General features: G+C 49.3%; 1 long non-coding RNA gene across 2 annotated transcripts; it reads right to left on the bottom strand.

The window, feature by feature from the left end:
* Window positions 1-3,154: 3,154 nt before the first annotated feature.
* Window positions 3,155-15,957, bottom strand: LOC149329346 (uncharacterized). 2 transcript variants are annotated; one of them, XR_016285799.1, is made up of 3 exons: window positions 15,905-15,957; window positions 15,168-15,319; window positions 3,155-3,339 (listed from the first exon to the last, which is right to left on the bottom strand). It is a non-coding gene; the product is annotated as an uncharacterized LOC149329346 (long non-coding RNA). The 2 variants fall into 2 exon arrangements; XR_016285800.1 differs by having other exon boundaries at window positions 15,873-15,924.
* Between the last annotated feature and the right edge of the window lie 1,955 nt (window positions 15,958-17,912).

Genomic DNA, 17,912 nt, shown 5'->3' with positions numbered 1-17,912 from the left:
CCGGTCACATTTTGACACTGGGAGGCTTGCGCCTCCTGCGCAGTTCTGTTAGCATGCCTTCCCACATATCGCATGTGTTGACAATAAGATGGCCGACAACCCCTTTTTTTGCTTTTAGTGGTAAAACCTATTATGCATGACCCTTCCTCAAACACATGCACACACGGTAAATTCTCGTTATTTTGTGCTCGCGTTTTTAGCTCAAACTTTTGGTCAAATTCTATTCGAACTAAGGGTACCAAGAGTGGACACGTGTGTGTGCGGCACGGTGGTTTTGTAGCTGCATGCTCTCTTTAAGCAGTCTTATATTTGTTTGTTGCAAGTAATCTTTTGAGATTTGCGAAAGACTTTTTAAGATGAAGACGATACATCCAATGGCCATTATGTTTAGGTCCAAATTGTGCACGTGTCATGGAAAGGATATATATCGTTGCAAGGCCAAGCACCAATGGTCGGGCATATCTCGACGTCTCGATATTTCAAACTGTTAAGAGACTGAAAATTTCTTCAAATTATGCCGATTTGAAATTAAGGGTAAGGGGACCGAAAAAGACACAGAGATCGGAATGAATGAGTGCCCAATCAGACAGTTTGATGCATTCACGGGTCTTTTAATTCGTCCTATGCGACCGCTCATCACCACTGAGAGCATTAATAGTGGTGCCTCATAGATGCCACTCGATCGGCCCCGCATGTTTTAAAATAAACTCATCCCACGTTGTGACAAAGAGCAGAGAAAAAAAAACTGCTGTGAAGCAGCCACAAAGGCCACAACCCACACCAGGCAACTCGCGCATGTAATGGCCTTTCATAGACTATCAGCCAGAGGGCCTTCGAAAGCAAGATGGCCGCGTGCAGCACGCTGCATTGCCATGCTTGATCATCGGTCAGGACAGCTAAGCTGTACGGCCGTTGCATACGCTCATACTACCGGCAGTTTTGTCGCACTGAAATAAGTGATTTTGACCGCACCAAAGTACCAGTTTGTAAATATGGCAGGTTTGAATTAAGCGATTTCCATGTGTGTACAGTACACACCCTACATACCTCTCTGGCAATAATGGACCTTAGCAGCTGAGAAATGTCAGAAGAAAAAATTAATCTGACATTATCGGGTGATGCAAATTCAATCAGCCACTGTTCTGCTTGAGGAAAGATGGGTCAGAAACAGCAAGAGAAGACTGTCAAATTTACCCAACATCATTTAGGGCCGTTTGTTAACAGGTAAAAGCCGATATTACCCAGTTTGTGCAGCTGAAGCACACATCATGAAAACCAGGATAAACCTAATTTCTGCTCAAAAAATTGCTGATGGTTTATCTTTAGTGAAGCCTGGCTTGTAAGCAAAAGCTTCATTCCCCTGGCTATGCTAAGAGTGCTGCTTGTGGTTGAAGCAATGACGAGACTCATAGTTTGGCTTAGGGGAGACACACTGATTCTTTGCTTGTGGATATTCCTGTGAAGGCACTCCGATGGTCAGTGAAGAAGTGAGACTTGGTGGTTGGGTGAGCAACCTCTCGCGACCAACCATAAATTTAACTCCCACCTGCCAGGGTGGGTGCACTGAACATCCAGTGTGTGCAATGCACTATGCGTTAGACGGCAAGTCACGTCTAGTTGCCCAATACACCACAGCTTTTGCTCTCTGACCAGATTGAGCAGCAGTTCAACCGCAGGCAATTTACTGTGCGTAACCATGTGCAATGAAGCTTTCGTGTACACACTTGGTTTAACCACAGCTAAACCACCAGCAACTTTTTTTTTTTTACCTTACGGCCACCATGGTGTAGCACCAAAGCAACACACCACGAGTCCATTATGGTTTGAGCTCTAAATTGCTTGAAGGTGAAAACCGCAAGCACCGCAAAGAAAGCCCGAGGTCCCGTAGTGAAGCTTTCGCTTCAAAAGTGCGTTCAGGAGAAATGTAGTTTGCCAGTGCAACGGGCTGGGCTACAACTCGCAGAATAACGAGCGCCCTCTACAATTTTCGAACCTAAAACCCTTGTACGCAGACGGCAGTCTCACATTCTTCTTCGAAAAGGGAGAGGAGAGACGTCCCTTTATCTGTATGGGAAGGAAATTGTTGAAAGGAAACAATAGAGCCAAGGCGCGAATGACAGAAGCGGATCGAGACAGGTACTCGTCAAGGGAATTCATCACTGTAACCTTTGCACAACTTTCCTTTACACTCTACCTCGAAAGCTGGAAATATCCAGTGGGGCTTCAGGTTCACGCAGATTTGAGGGCAGCCCCGCACACCTTTTCGAAGAACGACACAGTGCAGGGCTGCTGACTCATCTCCCCTCACGCTAAACCCTTCATGCAGCATTGCAGGAAACGAAAACGTGTCTGTTAACGAGGGTTTTTGGTTGGAAAACTTCTTCCTGTAAGTCAGCTTTCCCGCAATTTTGCAAGGCAGATGTCTTGAACTTTGAAAGCAATTGATAAATTAGCCACGTGAGGATTTCCATGTCATGTTACACGTCATGAATTACCGTGGAACACTGTTTTGTTTACGCTCTTTTAGAGTGCAGTTTAGGGTGATGCCAATTTCACAAACTGCCAGCGACAGCCAAGTGCTAGAGAATCCACCTCGTTTGCTGTGGGTTGGAATCCCAGTAGTGCTAGGACGGTTGCCTTGCCTTTCTCGAATACCTGCAAAGACCTTTCAACTCAATGCACCCAGGTTACAATATTCAGCAAGAGCTTCCCAAGCGCTGTCAGCACTCAGATGCTGAATGAGGTGGCTGTATATGTAGAAGCATCCCACACCAAGGGATGGTGCAATTGGAAAAGGCGCTACCTACCAGTAAAAAAGTTGAAATTGGCCCCTCATATGCATTAAAAAGTAGACATGTGCAGTGCTCACAAACGTCCTGTTCATTACCTGATTTACATTTTCACTGGGCTTCAGTACCCTTTTAGCAGTAGTCTCAGAGCAACTTGGTCGTGAAATTTCTTTTCCTCATTAACTTTGAGCAGCATTTTCTGCTGCAAGGGCATAAAGAGGAAGGCAATATGCGGCTCTACACAGGAAACAATGCATTGGCTGGGTATGGTCTCAAAAAACCCAATGTTTTGTAACATGGTTTTGTTATAGGGCCAAGGAAGTTATTAATAATCTATTCATACATGTCACTGATTACTCACAAGACATGTTGGTAGGAATACTTTATTTCGCACAGAAGTTCTGGCCGACATGGGTCCACTGTCACTCTGCTTGTGGGCCAAGGTGCAGACCTGTGAGCACGTACTTGAGCCAGCAGCCTGGAACGATGAATAGGAGCCTAGGACCAGAGAATGACGCGCCCTGCATGGTCTGTTGCTGCAGTCCATCCACTAGTGTCAGCCATATGCAGGGTTGGATGCCATGAAAACAGAAAAGTGTGCAAGCTCAGAAAAGTATAACGCAACTAATAAACCGCCAAGAGAAACCACAAAATGCATAAAAAAAAATGGAATGCATGCAAGAGAGAAAAAAGATAAGGTAATCTCATAACAGACTATCGCAGCAGCCTACGCACTTCTGTAGTGGACATGGACATCAGAAAGATCCTCAAAAAAAGGATAAAAGCAACATTGTTCAAGATCTGTCAAAAAAACCACACACAAAAAGAAGTGTGTGCAAGGCAGAGCTCAAGAATGAATGAAAATAGTCAAGAGAAAGAAAGGGTTTCACTGGGTCAGACCACTACTAATCAAAGGAATGAAAATATCAGGTTTCAAGTCTTGGCAGTTAAGCTTGGCCAAACCACAACGCTGCCGCATTCCTTTTTGCGGCTTTTGACGCTGGCACACGGGGGGTCACAAGCTCCAAATGCTAAACCCATAACCTTAAAGGATAGATGGAGGGGCAGACACCAAATTTTTTGGTTGGCGTCCTTGTTTCAAACATTGTGTATTGCCCCAGGGCACGTGATACATGCTGCACAATTCATATATGCGCAATGAATAACTTATTAAAGTGTTATGTATACCGAGTGATTTCGGTTTCAGTTTCTGAGCGCTGGGGTGTGTTATGACGTCACTCCTAAGGAAAAGCAGCAACCCTGGTCACGAGCACTCCAAAAGTGGTCCAGCAAAATGCCGGCCGGTACTGCGATATGCTGAGCAAAGCCAAGCGGGCGAGGGGCAACATAAGAGTTCTGAAACCAAGCAGCTCATTTGGAACGATCTCAGTTGGAGTAAGCGATTTCTGCATTGTAGTAACAGTAGTAAAAGACTTTTATTCGACCATAATTTATAGGCCGAGCATGTCGACCGCCTGGGCGACCAGAAGCCGCTGTTCTTCTTCCCCTTCAGCGCCAAGCCAGTCGAGCGAGGTGGTGATGGATAGAGAGGGTGGGGGGAAGGAACCCGACTGCTGAGCAGCCGGGCAATAGAAGAGGCAATGGGCCAGGTCCGCACAGATACAGGGGCAGTTGGGACAGGAAGGGTCCGATCGATAGCGATAGAGGAAGAGGAGAGACGGGGTGATAACTGCATTCATTTAGATGTGCCGAAGAAGGCGAGACTCCGGCACCGTGAGTGATGGATGAGGGGGAGGGTAAAGGCGTTTGCCGAGGCGGAGCTCAAGGTAGACCTCTTTTATGGTGCGGCGAAGGGTGAGTCTCCCACCGTCCTCCGAGGGCTTGGGCCAGGGGATCAACGGTGCCCGGAAAAGTGTGTCGCGGGCAAGCTGATGGGCCAGCTCATTGCCGTCAATCCCTGAATGCCCAGGGACCCAGCGGAGGAAAACGATGGAAGGCTGCAGTGCGGAGACCGCTCGTTCGACCTCCTGTTGGAGAGAAAGGGTCAGGGTGCGTTTCTGTATGTGGTGTATAGCGGCTTGTGAGTCCGAATAGACTGTGTACTCTTGGAGAGAGGGAAGGAGGGAAAATGACTGGAGGGCATGCGCAATGGTGAGGACCTCGAGGGACAATGCGTCTGGAGGGTGTAGATACGGCCCGCTGGTGTGGGTTTCAGGAGCAGGGAGGTGTGGATGGTACAGGGCGTAGCCGCAGGAACCTCGAGGAGCCACGAAGGAGGCATCCGTGTAGGCTACACCCTGGGTATCAAAGAGAGGGGAATGGTGCTGCACGGCCGCATGACGACGGCCGGCGTTCAGGACGGGGGACATGTTGGTCGGGAGAGGAAGGATACGAAGATTGGGAGCGGGGGTGGGAATAGGAGGTAAACGGGGAGATTAGAATGGGCAAGATACCCGCTTGAGTCAATAACCACTGACCCTGACTGGTAAGGGAAAGCCGGGCAAGCTGCCAGTCACGATGGAGACTGAGAAGAGAACGAAGAGGATGGAAGAGGGCTGTGGCAAAGAGCTTAGTGGTAGAGGTAGTGATAGGGAGGTTGAGAGATGCCTTGTAGAGGCCCACAAGGGCAGTCTCGAGAGCGTTAAGTTGAGTCTGAGTGAAGGAAGCGTAGGGTGCAAAGTACAAGACCTTGTTGAGGGCCAGCGCGTGGGCAACTCGGCACGCGTGAGCCTCGTGGAGACCTGAGCGTCGAGTGACCACGCGCCGCAGGAGGTGAGTTACCGAGTGACAGGTGGTGACAACGCGGTGGAGGGCTTGCACATTCTTGGCCGCATGCAGAGGGAAGCCAAGAATTTTGCACTGTGTGACGACAGGAATGGGAGAGCCAGAAAGGTGGAGAGAGACGAAGTGGTTGTGTGAGCGCTGGTAGGAGGAATGGTTGAGAAGGAGAAGCTCGGATTTCTCAGCAGCAGGAGAGAGGCCAGCGGTGGTGAGAAAGGAGTCGATGAGATATAGGCCACGTTGCAGGGTGTCCTGTACAGGACCGGGAGAGCCAGATGAACACCAGAGAGTGATGTCATCGGCGTAAAATATATGATGCAGGTCAGGAATTTCAGCAAAACGTTCAGTTGGGCGAGTTGGTAGATATTCATGATGTAAACAGCGCGAACTACAAGGGACAAGAAAAGAAGGGACACAGGACGAGCACTGACTCGCAACTAAAAGGTTTATTCACTGAAACCTTCTTATATGAAGAAACAATCAAAGGGAAGAAACAACACAAAAAATTAAAAATTAAAAACCATGAAACGCACATTCGTCAGGTGCTCCCGAGAAAATTCATCTCCCTATCGCAAAGGAAAACAGATGGTTTGCTGACGCAATTCAGTTGATCCCCTGCGATGTGAAAAGCCTCGACAACTTCTCGTGTCGTCTGATCACTGTGGGTGTATAGTACACGTGTTTGATTGAATAATGCAGTGCATTTTTTCTTTTTCTTTTTCATGACTTTACATTCTAGACAATGTTTGACCAAATGTGAAAGGTCATCACCAATGTTTAATTTGTTCCTGTGCTCTTGTAGGCGCTTGTTAAGGCAACGCCCGGTCTGACCAATGTAACGCGCTCCACAGGAAAGGGGTACACTGTATATAACACATGTTTTACAGGCCACAAACTTATCCCTGTGCGCAACGCCACATCCTTCTTTTTTCTTCTTGGCCTCTTTCTTTCTTTCAATGGCAGGGCATATCTGTTAGAGCTTGACGCGGGCTGAAAGAAACACGCCAACTTTGTACCTACTTGCTACGTTCTTTAGTCCGTGGGAGACGCGGTGTACATATGGCAAAACGGCAAATTTCTTCTTTTCAGGCTGGACGTCTGTCGTAAGCGGAGTGGCCTGACGCTTTAATGACTGAATTGACCGAGAACACGCCCCTGCGTGGGCGTTTTCCGGCTCGAATGATTGACATTCTAAAAGTGTTCAGGAAGTGTGGGTCGGGGTTACAGTTCACTTTTGAGGCACCAGTTAACGACGAACTGCAGTTTTTAGACCTGCGGCTACATTTCGAGCAGAACCATGTTTGCTGGAAGTATAACCCGAGGTCGTCAAAGACACTTCTTAATTCTCACTCCGGTCATTCCAAATTGGTAAAAAATAGCATAATCAGTTCCTGCTTGCGAAGTGCTTTGACCAAATCCTGTCATCACACCATTCAAGATAGCTTCCAGACCCAGTTGTCTAGGGTTAAGTTTGCTGGATATCAAGACCAGATGATAGCAGGGGCGTGTTCTCGGTCAATTCAGTCATTAAAGCGTCAGGCCACTCCGCTTACGACAGACGTCCAGCCTGAAAAGAAGAAATTTGCCGTTTTGCCATATGTACACCGCGTCTCCCACGGACTAAAGAACGTAGCAAGTAGGTACAAAGTTGGCGTGTTTCTTTCAGCCCGCGTCAAGCTCTAACAGATATGCCCTGCCATTGAAAGAAAGAAAGAGGCCAAGAAGAAAAAAGAAGGATGTGGCGTTGCGCACAGGGATAAGTTTGTGGCCTGTAAAACATGTGTTATATACAGTGTACCCCTTTCCTGTGGCGCGCGTTACATTGGTCAGACCGGGCGTTGCCTTAACAAGCGCCTACAAGAGCACAGGAACAAATTAAACATTGGTGATGACCTTTCACATTTGGTCAAACATTGTCTAGAATGTAAAGTCATGAAAAAGAAAAAGAAAAAATGCACTGCATTATTCAATTAAACACGTGTACTATACACCCACAGTGATCAGACGACACGAGAAGTTGTCGAGGCTTTTCACATCGCAGGGGATCAACTGAATTGCGTCAGCAAACCATCTGTTTTCCTTTGCGATAGGGAGATGAATTTTCTCGGGAGCACCTGAAGAATGTGCGTTTCATGGTTTTTAATTTTTAATTTTTTGTGTTGTTTCTTCCCTTTGATTGTTTCTTCATATAAGAAGGTTTCAGTGAATAAACCTTTTAGTTGCGAGTCAGCGCTCGTCCTGTGTCCCTTCTTTTCTTGTCCCTTGTAGTTCGCGCTGTTTACATCAGAAATTTCAGCTAGCTGGGAGGCGAGAGAGGCCATAGCAAGATTGAAAAGGGTAGGAGAGAGAACAACACCTTGAGGAGTGCCACGGGTGAGGTGGTGTGGGTTAGACAAGTGGATGTCTACTCGAAAGCGAGCCACACGTTTAGAGAGGAATGAACGGATATAGGAGTACATGCGGGAGCCACAATCCAAAGAGGAGAGTTGAGAAAGGATGTGATCGTGGCAAACACCGTTGAAGGCCTTGCGAACATCGACGGTCACAAGTGCGTAAATTTGAGTGGGTGTAGGGGACAGGAACGTTTGCTGGAGAATCAGAAACATGTCCTGTGCACAGACGCGGCGTCGGAAGCCAATGAGAGAATGGGGGAAGAACTCTCGTTCCTCAAGAAAATTAGAGAGGCGAGTTAGAGCCATTCGCTCAAGGGTCTTACCAATGCACGACTTCAGGGAGATTGGGCGGAGGTTAGAGAGAGAGGGAGGTTTGCCCGGCTTTGGAATCATAGAAATAAGGGAGGATGTCCAGGAGCTCGGCAAGCAGCCGCTCTCCCAGGCCTCATTGTAGGTTTGAAGGAGGAATTCTTTGGCACAGTCAGGAAGGTTACGAAGTGTGGTGTATGTAATGGCATCCTCACCGGCAGCCGAGCGTGTAGCATTAGCAGCCAGAGCAGATTCGAGCTCCCGGAGAGTGAAGGAGTGGTCCAGATCGGGGTTAGGTACACCGCAGTACACCGGGTAGGAGGGTGCCAGAGGAGGCGGGAGGTAGAGAGAGGCGAGTTGATCAAAAACTTCGGAGGGAGTCCCCTGAGTGAGGGCTTTAGCTAGAGTGGGAGCAAGGGCAGGCTTAGTGCCAAGGAGGGATTTAAACGCACAATTTTCAGGGAACGGACGCCCAGATTACAGATTTTCTTTGGTCCAGGTACGTCGGAAGCACGCAAGTGCCACCCTGCACCATGGTATATTCAGGGACAAGGAACTCGAAGCTGGATGAACCGATAAAAGACTACGAGGTATACGCGGCTGCCAGGTCATTCACAAGGAACACAACACCGGGAAAAGATCAAGTAACAAATGCAATGATCAGAAACCTCAGTGATGACCAAATCGAAAGCCTGACTGGACTAATCAACGAGCACTGGGAAAGGGGCACGGTCCCGGCAGAGTGGAAACACGCTGAGATTATCGTGATACCTAAACCAGGGAAAACACCCAGTTTGGAGAACCTTAGGCCCATTTCACTAACTTCATGCCTCGGTAAACTATACGAGAAAGTGGTCAAGACTAGACTGAGCATTTACATGGAGGACAACGGTCTGTTTCCGGATACCATGTTCGGGTTCAGAACGGGGCTCTCCACGCAAGACGTGATGCTCCAGTTAAGAGACACGGTACTAAAACAAATATCGGGCACTCGTCAAAGGCGTAATCTTGGCCGTAGACCTCAAGGGGGCCTTCGACAACATCGGCCACAATGCCATTCTCACAGAACTCTCGGCAACAAACTGTGGGGAAAGGATCTTCGCATACGTAAAGGCCTTCCTGTCTAACAGAACAGCAACGATCGGCATCAACAACATTAGGTCAGAAAAGAAGACGACGCCAAACAGAGGGACGCCACAAGGATCCATCATCTCACCTTTGCTCTTTAACATAGCAATGATTGGATTAACTAGGAGACTGAAAAACATCAAAGATGTAGAACATTCAGTTTATGCGGACGACATCACAGTGTGGACGACAAAAGGATCGACGGGAAACAAGCAAGAAATACTGCAAAGAGCGGCGGATGAGATCGGTCAATTTGCTTTATTTAGCGGGATGCAGTGCTCCCCAGAAAAATCAGAATTTATTAGACTTCACAAAAATAAAGAGGACAGGGGAACGATAGAATTAGAGATAGAAGGACAACCCGTAAGAAGGACAAATAAGCTTCGCATCTTGGGAATGTGGCTGCAGGAGAAAGGCAAACGGGACCATACCATCCAGCTCTTGGAACACTCCACGAAACAGATATGCAGGATGTTAAGCCGGATTACGAACAAGAGAAAAGGGGTGAAGGAGCGAGATGCGTTACGGATCACTTCTGCGCTCATCATACCGAGGATGACGTACGCGCTTCCGTACCTACAACCTAACAAAGGGGAAAAGAACAAAATGGAAACATGCATCAGAAGGGCGTATAAGCAAGCCTTAGGCGTCATGACCTGCGCCTCGACAGAGAAGCTGATGAACATGGGGGTGTACGGCACCTATGAGGAGCACAGCGAAACCATGCTCAGATTTCAAATGGAAAGACTTAAAAGAACAGCCGCTGGCCGCGCACTACTGATCAAGCTAGGATACCCGGCAGAAGACGAGGGCGAAGACAAGACAGACATTGACAGCCAAATTAGGAGCACTTTCTTGGTTAAACCAGTGCCCAGAAACATGGACCCGAAGAACCACGAAGGAAGACGGGCGGCGAGATCATTGGAGTTGGACAGGTTCCTAAAGAAGAAACAGATGGTTCTGTATGTTGACGCGTCCAAGTACAGAACGAAGGAAAACGCTAGGGCGGTAGCAGTAGTGAACGCCAATGGGAATATAGTTACTGGTGCATCAGTGCGCACAAGGACAACACAAGCAGCGGAAGAGATCGCCATAGCTCTAGCCCTGACTGAAGCCAATCGGCAGGGACTGAGTTACTGGATAGCCACGGATTCTCAGGCTGCAGCAAGGGCGTACAGAGATGGAAGGATCGGCCGAAAAGCCGCGAGTATCCTCTTCGAACAAAAACAACACAGACATGGATCAAACAACACAAGCATTCAACACACCATCATTTGGGTCCCTGACACTGGGGTTGAGGGAAATCTCATGGCAGACACCGTTGTCCGAGGGTTCACGAACCGGAGGGCGGGTTTGCCGGTGGAACCCTTCAGCACGCCAGAATCTTACGGGGAGGCAATGAAGGCGTTGTTGGGAGCGCGCAAGAAGTACTCGGCTCCGGCGGATATCCTTGACAGATAGCAGGCCACCACGCTCAGACAACTACAAACAGACACCTACCCAAGCAGAGCCATGTATCACAAAATGTGGCCGAACAGATACGCGAAAGAGTGCGTGTGGTGTGGGGGCTACGCCACAATGTACCACGCCACCTGGGGCTGCGAAAAAAGCCCTTTACTACCAAAGGTAAATAGCCCTAGTCTAGAGCAGTGGGAGGCCCTCCTGGCTGACTCCGACCCGAGCACACAGCTTATGCTGGTGACGAGGGCCAAGGCAGCGGCGGAGGCCAACGGTATCCTGGACTAGGGAAGACCGACCACTGTAGCTCCACATCTATCTATCCCCATCCCCCTACTCCCTAACTCTTCCTTTTGAAAAAAAAAATAAATAAATGTTTTTACTACTACTACTTAAAGAGAGACCATGTGGATCCCGAGTGCAATGCAGAGTCAAGGCCATCACAAAGAGCACTCCAACGAGAGTGCTCGAGGGAGGCGCAGTGGGCGACGATCTCGGCCCGCAGAGCAGTGATCCGGGAGGAAAGTTGGGCATGGTGTGGTTGGGAGCAAAAGGAGCGTTGAAGACGTTTACGGCCACGCCATAAACAGAGAAGGTAAGGATCTGGGTCTTGGATTGGGTGACGAGAGCGAACGCGATGGCTACTGGATGTGAGCGCTGCAGAGATGCGCGACGTCCAGTTGTCGTAGGATTGAAAGGAGTCGGAGGCGAGATTAGTGCGAAAAGCATGCCAGTCAGTGTGAACAACCGGATGACAGCGAGGGATGTGGGAAAGAGAAGTGGTGATATGGATGAGAAAGTGGTCACTTAGAAGAGTTTCGGCTGTCACCTGCCAGTGAAAGGAAAGTGAACCCCGAGAGAAAGTGAGGTCGGGTGTCGGGGGGGGGGGGGGGGGGGGTTGTGAGGCAGTTACCGCTTGAGTAGGGGAGCCAGGAGTATTAGAAGGGTTAGGTGGCGTTCCTGTGCCAGACAATGGAGGAGGCGGCCAGGTTTGAGGGTTTGTGGGTAGCCCCAGAGTGTGTGAGGGGCATTAAAGTCACCACCAAAGAGGAGATGGGAGGTAGAAGGAAGAGAGTGAAGGAATTTGCCCAGAGCAGAGAATAAAGAGGAAGTGACAGGGGGGTTGTAAAAAGACAAAAGGACGAGTGAGATGCGGGAAGAAGGGTGGTAATAAACCACACCAACTAAATATTTAAGGAGGGTGGAGGGGATGTCAATTTGCTCTACGAGCACGTCACTGCGTACATAAATAGACGCAAGTGGTGTGGCCGTAGTGGCATGGTAGGCGCGGTAGCCTGGGACAGTGCGGGCCTTCCGGGTCTCCTGGAGAAGGAGAAAATGGGGCAGGGAGGGGCGGGTGAGTAAATACTGGTGGAGGGGGGTCTTATTGTGGCACAGATTTCGGCAGTTCCACTGCACAATCTCGAGGTCCTCGCCAAACGCCATTATGATAGTTGAGAGGTAGAGGCTCGTGATGGTACGTGTTCCTTCTTTGGGGCAGTGACTCATGGACGGATTGGAGCATAGATGCGAAGGATTCCAATTGCTTTGATTGTGCTTGGAGGGTGGTAAGGATCTGGAGAACCGAAGTTTCCAGCTGAACCAAGCGAGTGTGATGTGCCTGTGTGGTGGTTTCTACAAGGTCAGCCAAAGGGGCGACCTGGGCGCTGGAGGAAGCAGTGGTGAACGTGGCAAGGTGCTCATTTAGCTTGCTAAGCTGGGAGGTAAGAGAGGAGGTGGTTGTCTGGAGGGTTTGAGTCAAGGCATGTATCTGCTGTTGTAGATCGTGGGAAATGCGCTGCTGCTCTCGCTGCTGGCGTTCCAGCATTGCCAGCCGGAGGTCGAAGGAGCGGCTCTCGTCAGTCAAGGATGGAGAGGGTGGTGTAGTGGAAGAGAGGGACGCTGGCACCGAGGATCCTTTAACTATGGCGGCGTAGGAGCCTGGTGGTGACGTGATCGGAGCTGATGGAGATTCATGATTAGAGAAGGAGGAGGAGGGGGTGGTGGGTTGAGTGGCCCGGCGCAAAGCTAGGCGTCGGAGGTATGCAGCTTTGGCACACGCGCGTTGTTTAGCAAGGAGGAAGGGGCAAGTGGGGTCGAGGGAGGGGTGGGTGTTCACCTGGCAATGAACGCACCAGGGCCGGGCACACACATGAGCGGAAGGGTCAGCGGGTAGAGAACCAGCACAGCAACGGCACTTGGCCGGAACGCTGTGCTGGGGCATTGGTGGGCGCAATGGCCTAGAGTGAGACAACGGGTGCAGATGGGAGGCTTAGGTTTACGAGGACGGCACCGGAAGGCAACGCGTTTGAAATATACACAGTGGGGGATGACGGTACCAGCGAACGTTACGAGCACTGATTGAGTGGATCCCATCATGCGAGCAGCGAGAATATCTGTTTTGAAAGATTCCAGGTCATGCATGAGCTCATCAGGAGTGAAGTGGCCACCGACGTTATGGATGACGCCGAGGCATGAGATGGGAGGATGGGGGGCATAAGTTTTGATGCTGACAGGCTTACCGTGAAGGTGAAGGTGCGTGATAGAAAGTAGGAGGTGGGCGGTGAGAGGGGAATGAGTTTTTAAAAACACAAGGCTTTGGGCTGGCTTGGCCTGAAGGGTGATGTCGGCACTGGTCTTGGAGGAAAGTTGTGCAGCGGAGGTGACTGCGGCGAGCACGTCGTAGAGAGGCAGCTTGGCGTTGAGGGTACCAGGAGGGAGTTGGATGGCAACAGTGATGAGCTCGGAGCGGGGTCGGGTGGCGGAAGCAGGCTTACGGCTGGCACCGGTGGTGCTCTAGCCGATTTTCGGGGATGGAGTGTCGTCTACTGGGGACGCCATGAAGTCCATGTCCACAGACGAATTTGTTTTGTACAATGCATTTTTAAAATAAATCTTTGCTTTGCTTGTGCTTTGCTGTGTACAAAATTAGAGTTAGATCTTACCAATGCTGTTGTTCACGTTGCACTTTGCATAACCAGCTGCAATTTACATGCCAACTCAGAGGAGCAGCATCTGCTTGCATTGGATGAAAACTCGAAGTCTTTGATGCAACGCCTCATCATTAAGAAAGCCAGCCCTGAGCACCATACGTCTCGAAGGGTACCAAATACATCCCAACCTGAGAATGCTACTTGACTAAGTGCAGTAGCAGCACTACTACTGTTGTCTGCATTAAGATGAGACGCTGCAATGGCCTAGCCTGAGCAGAGTCCTGTCACCAATGAGCTGGCTGCTCAATGGCTATTCATATTTTCACAATGCAGCCTCCCTTATTTTAGGCCAGCATTTTCAATTCTTCACAACGGATACGACATTAAAAAAAAAAAAAACACTGAAGACATCCATTGACTCAAGCAGAATTGGATCTTTGTCAGCAATGATCTCAATCACAAATAACCTGGAGCAATTACAGTAAAACCTCGGTAAGGCACACTCGCTTAAGTGGTAGCCCCGGTTAGGAAGTAGTTGCAGGAATCCCAAACTCACCTTACATTATACCTCATGCATTTGGACCCCACTTACGACGCGGTAGCTTATCCGAACATTTTGGTTAGCCTGTACCCATCGTGTGCAACACTGAAGGGATTTCTCATAAAACAGCCGTGAAAGTGCACGAGGGCTCTCAATGCATACACCACACTGACAAGTTGAGACATGCTGGCGACATGATGCAGCGCCTAGGCTGAATGCAGCTGCTTGACGCGTCTGGAAAGAGAGCACTCTCCCCTCCCATAGTGGATGGGGGGGGGAGGTGCCAGCCTGTCCTCACCACACCCAGGCCCCATCGTCAACCTGCTTGCAGGTGCTGGTGTACGAGCAGTCACGGCCCTAGCCATGCAGATGTGCCCATTGCTGTAGCTACTGCTTATCGCTGTCACATGACTTGGCCTCTCTGCAGCAGATTTCAGTTTTCCTCCATGTGCCGCACCTACCATTGCTGCGTTGCCAGCTGATCTGTGCCACTGTGCAGCTGTGGTCCAGCCCCATCTCACTGTGGTGTCATATTGCCAACGTTGTCATGGATAGCGTGCTTCCCAAAAGAAATAAGCTGCACTGTGTCTCACATCAGGGCGAAGCTTACCTTACCTGTCACACACTGCAACAGCGCCTTATAAGCTTTATGCACTTCACAAGCTTCCAAAAAATCAAAGGACATCAAGCACCTTGTCCACAATGTTCACTCCTTAAGCTCAGAGGCCTTAAAAGGGAGCTTGCTTTTCCAGTTGCCCGAGGTGCTCCATGCTAGTTAGCCACCCGTGTCCGAGCACCTTCCCCGTGTAAAACCGATGCTCAGTGCAGGTGGCACAGCACTAGTTTTAAAATTCACAGAGGGTGGAGAACTCACCTCGTGGTGCCTTGAAGCCTCTGCTGATTCCGCATTTTATCCCCCCATTTGTTCAGCCTCTGCGCCAGCAAGCGAACGCCGGACTCGAAGCAGGAATCGGGAAGGTCCGTGCATACGAGCAAACTGCATTTCTGTTCTTCAAGTGCCGTTTTCTGAAATCAAAATAAATTTAAAAGAAGAACATGTTTACGCGCTGCAGACACCAAAGCGTAACCGCTTATCTCGCGGCAATTAGTGCACCCGTTTCGGAAATCGGCTCGTACGGATTCACAGCAACACAATTGTAAAATGAACCATTAAGTCACTGCTCTACACACCTTCCTAGCAGCGGGGCCACAACAAATCAGACCGCGTACAAAACTCATCGCATAAACGGTTAGTTCAACTGGACTGTTGTCAAAAGTCTCCCGCCTTTTTTCTCGGACGCTCGCAAAATCTGGTAATCACGCGTGTTTCACATGGCCAACAGTTACGCTGGGCGGGGCTGGCAAAAGGGATAGAAACATATTTAGAGCGTATTCTTTTCTGTCAAGCTGCACTGAGCTTTTGAACAGAACCAGCAGGATAGAACAGATGAGTTTCACCATTAGGGCCCTTGTCTCCACTGTCTGGAAAGCGGGCTCAGTGCTAGTCCTGGGTGATATGCTAACACAAAATATTCGGGCGCAAGCAAGTTGACAACGAAATGCCGAATGTAGTACATACAGAAAGACAGAAAGAACACAGAAATTGCTCACAGTAGGTTCCACTCAACGGCCAGACTGCTACTGCAAGCTATGCTCGGCTTGGCTCAACCATGACTTCAACAAAAAAAAAATCACCAGACGTGACGTCATTTTAGAAATAACGCTTGCGTTATTTCGACCTTTTTCCAATCACTTATACCTTGACCACAAATCAAAATTTGTTGCGGCATTAATACTAATTCAGGTTCTTTACATGGTTTTATTATGTTTTTTGTTGTATTTGAACTTCCCGACTCCAATCATGGCATGGTGGCTGGTATCAACAATAGCACAATCCAATCCAATCCAAAAACGCCACGGCCGCTCAATGGAGAGCTCAATGGAGAGCGCACTGGGTGCGGCCCGTCGCGTCGCCCGAAAGAGCCGTATTGCGCCTAGTTCTCATCGCCACCGCTGCGGCGCCACCGCTCCGGGACGAGTCCGGGCGGAGAGCTGTGCGCAGCGGCCGAGGCAGTGCTTTCGTTTAGGCGTCCGCGCGGTAGGCGCTTTATAATTTTAGCATTTATGAGCTGCGTTTCACACATTATGGTCATGCCACGTGCAAGTTTGCTACTGATAGCATGATAGCGGCATGTCACCATCACTGCGCTTTTCCAAATCGCACGTGCATTTACACCGAGAATCGAGGCAGGAGTGCGCTTCGCCGAGTCGTCATCCATTCAGTTACGGGCGTTTCAACCACTGTAATAACTTATTACAACAAGGTTTCGGGCCACTTATTCAATGTTCACTCTCTGTAGACTTACGTTTGTGGTCGTAACGTTCAGCATTATAGTTCAGCCTGTTGCTCCGTTTTCGCTGAAAATAGTTTCAAGTGGGTACCACCAAGTACGAGGGCCATCCCAAAATTAAGGTTTGCAGTTCTTTTATAAATCGAAAGATATGTTTACTTTAAGCAAATTACAAATCACTTAAAAGGGACACCATTCTTCTACTGGGGCAGTTTTTGTATGCCCATGTCATACCAGCTCGCCGCTATGCCGTTGAGGAAGCGTTTGACCGCATCTTTCACTTCGTCATCATCAGTGAAGCGCCTTGCAGCGTAGTGTTCTTTTAGCTTTGGAAACAAGTGGTAGTCACTTGGTACCAAGTCCGGACTGTAGGGTGAGTGGCTGATGACGTCCCATACAAACTGTTCTAGAAGAGCGATGGTTTGACAGGCAACGTGGGAGCGAGCGTTGGTCCTCTTCTGCGATTTTGAATGATCCAAGAAGTCTACCAACAATACCCATTTTCGATCCCAAAACGCAGTTGCCTTTGCCGGCAGCCTGTGTTCGCTTGAATTTTCGCGCCTTGGGCGAAGATGAGTGCCGCCACTCACGTGATTCTTGCTTGGTCTCAGGCGTGAAGTGTAATGTCTAGGTTTCATCACCCGTAACAAAAGAATCCAAAAAAGGTCTCCTTTTCATCTCCAGAACGCGGAAGAAATTCGCGGGAGGAGTCAACGCGTTGCCGTTGATGGTCGTCTGTGAGCATTCGCGCAACCCGCCTTGCGCACACCTCCCGATATTTAAACTTTGCTGTCGAACTCCTATGAATAGTGCTTCTAGAAACGCCAGGAACCAAAATGCAGAGTTCGTCGAGTGTGATCCTCCGATCTTGCCGCATCATTTCTTCGACCTTGGCGTCTGTCTCATCAGAAATTGTCAGTCTTCCGCTTCTTCGTCGTGAATTCCAGTGCTACCAGCTGCGAACTCCCTACACCACTTGCGCAAGTTTTTAACATCCAATGCAAGACTCTCCGTACACTTCCGTCAAGTGACGATAATTTTCGATTGGTTGAACGCCATTTGCGTGAACTTCGCTCCTGGCGGTAGCGACAAACGGGAGCTCCATTTCTAATGGTTGCCGGGCCAAGATTGACAGTCCTTTCGCGCTGAGTCATGGCTTCTTTGGAAGACGGGGAACAATGAACATAGCAGAGCAGCCACGCATATAGTTTCCCTGCGGTCGCAGCCCTTTGGAGACCTTACTTTTGGGATTACCCTCGTAAATATAC

Source organism: Amblyomma mixtum, chromosome 9, assembly GCF_055824585.1.
Source record: "Amblyomma mixtum isolate Tamu chromosome 9, ASM5582458v1, whole genome shotgun sequence".
NCBI lineage: Eukaryota > Metazoa > Arthropoda > Arachnida > Ixodida > Ixodidae > Amblyomma > Amblyomma mixtum.
This window is presented reverse-complemented; position numbering and strand designations above follow the sequence as displayed.